The sequence below is a fragment of the Bidens hawaiensis genome, unplaced genomic scaffold (assembly GCF_021521415.1).
Source record: "Bidens hawaiensis isolate Kalapana, Puna unplaced genomic scaffold, B.hawaiensis_p1.1 tig00015640_1, whole genome shotgun sequence".
Lineage (NCBI taxonomy): Eukaryota > Viridiplantae > Streptophyta > Magnoliopsida > Asterales > Asteraceae > Bidens > Bidens hawaiensis.
The window spans coordinates 388,932-395,623 of record NW_027492399.1 but is presented as its reverse complement, the minus strand read 5'-3'; the positions used below and the strand labels follow the sequence as shown (position 1 = coordinate 395,623).

The window sequence follows — 6,692 nt, the reverse complement described above, 5'->3', positions numbered from 1 at the left end:
GTCTTAGTGTGAAACTAGCCCTTTTAAGCATAAACATGCATAAAAGATATAGTTGTTTGTGTTAGAATTATCAAAAATGATATAAAATAATAAAAGTTTATAAAAAGACTTTTCGAAGGCTGTGGGGTTTTTGAATAAGGTTCAAAGGATCGTGCATAGTAATTTTTGACTCTTAATTTGGCCCTTAACACCCAAAACTTTATTTTTAATATGATTAGTTTTGCTATTTAAAAGAAGGTTGTAGCACAACTTTTTGCTTGTTTACCTGTCACTTTATTATAATCATTTGAATGGTAAATACTTCTGTATTTTATGAAGAAGAAAAAACTCTTGTTTTCTAGTGTGAAATTCACAACAAAACCATCCAAGATTTGAATATGTTTCCCTAGATCTAGCACACATAAAATTAACCTAGGAATATTTAGAGACACAACAAGACACATTTCCATGAGAAACTCATCTGGAAATTCTTGCTTCACACTTGCTCATACACGTGATTTCTCCCAGCTTTAGTTTGATATGCATTTTCCTTTATGCCCATGAGACAAAATCATAAAATATATAGAAGAAATTAATTTAAAAAGGCATAAAAACTAAAAAGCACCTTTGATTGCAAGGGTAGCTAGGGGCACTATTAACTATTAAGCTTAGTATTTCTAGTTATTTCAAGTGATTGTGTTGCATTGCATCCTTTTGTTATTATGTTACATAAATAGGGAAATTTTTTATGCTAATTAAGTAGCTTTCAACATAGAGAATTTATACATTTCGGAGTCGAGAATCTCTTTGAAAACAATCTCTTTATTCTTTAACATAGATGCATGATTAGCCAACATCTCATCCTGTCAATGTTGTCATATTGATTTATAACTTTGGTATGAACGAGATTTTATTATACATGAATTCAACCAAACCCGAAACAATAACTTATAACTAATACTACAGCTGCTCCAAATTTTAAATCACTTTAAAATAATATATATGCATTCATCTATTAAAATAATCTAATCAATCCCTCATTTGAGGTCTAGTGGTAGGAGTTTCGATCCACACTTGAGTCACTTTGGATGGATATTGACAATCAAGAATTTGAGCTAGGCTTTGCGAGGTTATTACTTAGTTCGATTCCTGAGCTACCCGGGTTTTAGTCTCACCGCGTGTTAGGCCAGAGAGTACGTTCTGCTCTTAGTGTGACACAACGGCTGTCAAGTGGCAGTTGACGGTATTGTTTCCCGGGGAACGTCAAAGCCAAACCCTGAAACCAGTATAGGCTCGGTTAAGACAACATAGTCTGGTAAGAGTGAGACAATGAGACTCTCGAAATTAAAAATTACAATGGCCTAATAATTTAATAATTAAGAAGCCTTGCTAGCTACTCCACTAGAAGCCATGCAAAACCAAAAGTGACCATAAATTAACTTCAATAATTTACAAAAATGAAGAAACATAATCTTAACTAATATTTCAATATGACAAATAATTAAATTAAGGACTCTAGTTGTAATTAATATTACTATTATTATTATCATTATTATTGTTACCACATAAAATAATCTTCTGGCCAGAATTCATTGTTACTAGTGATCTTATCCGACAATGTGTTAACAATCCGGTAACCCAAGTCCATATAAAGATCCGGCAAATCAAGAAACGGGTCATCCGTTACATCACTTTGAGGTGAAGATGATGAACATGGAAGTTGATCAATTTGGCTTGGCTCGGTTTGGTTTCGAAGGACTAACGTGGCGGCTTTAACTGCCGCGGCTTGGATGTCTCTAGGGGAGTTGGAAGCCGGCTTGGGGAACTCATGAGCGAGTTCAGGGAAGTTGAGGATAGCCGAGCGACCTTTGATGGCCACGGCGGCTACATCATGTGCTCGAGCCGCCATCTCGGGGGTGTCAAATGTTCCTAGCCATATTCTTGACTTTTTCTTTGGCTCGCGGATTTCTGACACCCATTTTCCCCAGCTTCGCCTGCGTACCCCACGGTATACTGGGTGCTGTTGTTGTTGTTGCTGCTGCTGTTTATTATCAGTGTCGGTTTTTTTTTTCTTTTTGGTAATTTTGGTATCGGTGGGTTCTCGGTTATTGGGACGTTTGGCGGCGGCGACAGTGGCAGTGATGGTGGTGTGATTCATGTTATTCTAGACAGGTTTTGGTAGGTAAAGATAGGAGAGCATGTGGGAAAATAAGGTTAGAACTAGAAGTCTTGTCTTGTACAGGAATATGAGAAGTGTTGGTTCTTATATATAAGCTAGAGGACTGAACTATATTTTATTGTTGTAATTTGTAATTGTATATATATTTTTTATAGTTTTTAAGCTTTCCACTTTTTGGATAATTATGATTTTATTTTATTTTGGTTTTAAGTAGGGTCTGACCAATGAACAGTTAAAGGCATTGATTAAATATTTAGTCCGTTATGAGTTTCCTTTTTAATTGTGATATTATGTGAGTTGGTCAAGAGAATCAATATCAGTATGGATGATTGATATTTTATTTTGAAAAATATATTCGAGATTTGGGGTAATTCAGATATTCCAGTTTTTGTTTGATTGTTTGTAGGAGTGTGTACGGTTTGGTTCGGTTAATAACCAATATCAAACCTGGGCTAATATTTTTTTTAAAAATACATTAAATGAATGCTTAAATACATGAAATGAAGATACAACTACATGAAATGAAGGTATAAATATATGAAATTGAGATATTAGTACATAAAATGAAGATATAAATACATGAAAATGATATAATACATGAAACAGAGGAAAAAAGGCTTGAAAATAAGGGGAAAAAATTGAAGAGTTCGATGCGGTTCGATTAATTTTGGTTAATTTGGTTTTTGGTTATTTTGATTCGGTTTCAGTTAACGATTCGGTTATTGTTCACCCATAATTGCTTGTATATAATCCATTCTTTCTCTTGTCTTCTTTTGCTTTTCCGTTATTTCCCTTTTTTTTAATAAACATGTTCAACTTTTGGCATTAATGGCTGAGTCACAGGTTTCATAACGAGACACAGAGTCTAATAAAAGAAATTTAACGGTTTATTATGTCAACTTTTAATTGATTTATTAAGATTGTTATATATATTAAAAGACTTGTATAACTATTAACTATTAAGTATTGTTTGAAGAATCATATACTTTTGTTGTCTAGAAGATATTCTAATTTATGAACATTAAATAAATGACTTTATGTTTATTGTATATGTAATATATTTAGCGGCGGCTTCACGTCACTTATCTAACCATTGATTTGAAACCCCTTTGTTGTTTCTTCTACTTCATGAAAGGTTATTACTTATTTCTTCTTTTTCACGCCGATAGTCCTTTCGACACTAACGAATGGTCCAGCTATAGACCGCACACATTCTATCTTCCACGTTCACCATCACTCTAGTCTCTATCCGGCATGAAGTTTGTGAAGCTAAAAACTCAGACTGCAAATGCTTTTATTAGATAGTCAGACAAAGTTTCTTTTGAATCAAGTATTAAACAGTATTAGTTTTATTTGTTATATATCCAAACTAATAAAACAAATAATTCTTACAAACATGATATATATATGTATATAAATATTTTTAAATTAGTAATAGAATTGGTTTTTTCTATTGTTTTGTAATTAATTTAATGAGTAAACTACGGTTTTTGTCCTTGTGGATTGTCCAAATATACGGTTTTAGTTCAATAGTTTTAAATTTGTGATTTTTGTCCCTGTGGTTTCATTTAATTTACAATTAAACTCGCCCCCACTAACCCCATTAAGTCTGGTTGTTAAACCCATCAACGCACACCGTGAAAGACAGTTTTGTCCATTTTTCTCCCGAAATAAACCCCATCCCTAATTCAAGTCTTTTTGACCTAATTTTAAAATAACTTGTATGAATATGTCATGTGCTTAATCCAGAGTTTATTTAAGATATAAAATGGGACAAAAATAATAAAGAAATTGATGGAATAAAGGGATAAAAAAAAAGAAAAAGCTTCCAATCTTAAGATGAATGACAATTGAGGCAACTCCTTACGAAAAGAAAATAAAAGCAGTGCTTTAACTGCTTGTACGTTATGCAGTAAAAATCGTACGTTCTCCTTAAATTTGGCATTTCGATGAAAGGCTTTAGCTTATATATGAGTATTATTACAGAACTCTTAAATTATTTAAGAACTTGAAGGAATTCTTAATAACTAACGTTTTCAATATATATAAAAAAATTGTATGTTAATGTTATTTGAGTGTAGTTTTATCATTTTTTATATCTATATTTACGATTACAGTTATGAAAATTAGTTTTTACACATATATAATTTTTTACACATATATAAATTTGTTATTACATAAATTTTAAACATATGTAAACTTGTTAATTATATATGTAATAAAAAATTTATATATAAAATATGGTAAAACTACTCACAAACAATGTTAATATATGAAAAAATTAAAAAAAAATGTTTGGCTCTCATGAATTTATAAAAGTTATTAACTTTTTTTTTAGTTCTGAAATAATATATATTCTTTAGTTTGTAATTTAATATTTTAACATGTGATATATATAAGTTTTTTTAAAATTAAAATTATTATACTTATATAAATAGCTGGGTAGTTTAGGCATGCAAGTCACTTCGAAGCCAGTATATGAAGCTTAGGATTTGACCTGTTTATTTTAGGCCTGATCAATTGTAAACTTGGCTGGATTCGAGTTTTAATAAATCGATCTTAATTAACTTATGACCCAATCGACTCGTTTACTACCCTAGTTTTCGGTGTGGTTCGTGGTTTATACTTGTTGGACCTTTAAACTTTATACCTTTTGAGATAGTTTAGATCAACTCGAAATTTAGCACGCTAACTAATTCGTACTTATTTAAAGAAAAGATTATTCTAAGTAAAACAGAAAAAATAATTTTACATAAATAAGATTAAAACATTTTAGAAATATGTAAGATTATATGTATGATATTTTTGTTATTTCAATAAGATCAAATAAGCAACTTGTTTCGTTTTGATATCAAAATACTTTTAAATTAATTTATAAACAAAACCGTTTAATCTACTTTAGAGAAGATTGTCAGTCAAACGAAAACAAATTATTCAACTTACCTTTTTTTTTTATTTTGAACGACAAATGTTACTCATGCTTTACTATAATCTTCTCTTTAAAGACACGTATCTGTGTCTATTAATGGAGCAAACTTCACATCGATAATTTAATTGATTCATTAACTTAACTAGACAAATATACTAATAAATAATAAGCTATTTACTCTAGATTTCATTTTCAAGACTTCATAGTATTATATATCTTTACAAGTTTTAGACCCCGTGTATTACACAGGATGATCTAAATAATAAATTTACAAATAAAGTTAATCAATAAGTATATAATGTATTTGAAAAAAAATATATTACATATATATTTCTTATTCTTATTACTGAAATTTTAAAACTAAATGCCAACTATGTCATTGAAATCAAAATTAGTTGAACCTGCCAAATAAATTTTAAAATAACATAGTGTCCGCAAATAATGTGCTAAATATACAACCTATAACACTACAAAGTAATATTTTTTTTTCATAAAAAAACATTAAAGGTATTTGTACACTTAAATATATATTTTGGATTATTTTCGACTTGTTTCCTTTTAGTTAACCAAGTAGCTTAGCTTATTCTATCCAACTTCACAGCATGAAAATAACAATAAAACCATTTAATTAAGATAAAAACACATTCAAGATGAGAATTAAGTATGAATAAATTAAAAATCAAACCCCAAATAATCATATGAATCAAATAATAAGCAAACTTGTCAAAACATATTCAGAATCAAAGTAATGAAAATAAAATCAAACAAATATTGTTAAATTCCAAGGAACACTATGAGAACCCAATATGAAACTATTTAAATAAAATATATTTTAATATAGTGTTTTCATTTTTTTTACTATTGTAATATGATTATTGTATATGTTATTAACAAGCTAATCTTTTTGTTTAATGAAATAAATTATATTAGTTAAATAAATTTGATTTTATATAAAATATAAACAACTTAAATTTACAGATGATATAGAAACTTAGGTTGATTTTTATAACTGAATTTTGAATTTAAATATAAGATTTATTGAACTTATATATAGAAAATATATATTAATTGTAATTAAATATCTTAATTTATAAGATATGAAAGTGAAGGAGTTTTTGTGGGAAAAAAATTATTAGATGAAACATGGTGATGACATGAGTAATAATTATTTTCTTTTATTAAAATAGATTGATTGATTTGCGTATTTATTTTTTATTTAACATTGTTTTTGTTACAAAACCAAAAGCATATATTTCTAACTATATATAAATACATAGTCATGAGTGGTTTTAATAGGCTTGTTGGTAATATACAAAATCGGCTAGATGTCGCTTCACTTAGCAAGTATTCTTAATACCGGTAACATTTATAAACTAACATTATATTAAACTAGTGTTTAGGAATATTCTTAGCCATGCATTCTCAATGTATTTATCATCTCTCTGACTCTCTCCGTCTCTATATAAAGTGGTTTCGTCCACCTAACCCCACCCCCCCCCCCCCCCCCCACCCCAAAAAAAAAGGTCTTTGCTATGGAAGTGCAAGAAATAAGAGTGGGCCTTTGTCTGAGTTTGGGCCCTTTTAGCCTTGACCTAATATTGGGCA

The 6,692-nt window shown here is 29.5% G+C and overlaps 1 pseudogene; it reads right to left on the bottom strand.

Annotated features, from left to right (window-relative positions):
• Positions 1–1,511: 1,511 nt before the first annotated feature.
• Positions 1,512–2,282, bottom strand: LOC143549535 (ethylene-responsive transcription factor ERF039 pseudogene; annotated as a pseudogene).
• Positions 2,283–6,692: the final 4,410 nt, after the last annotated feature.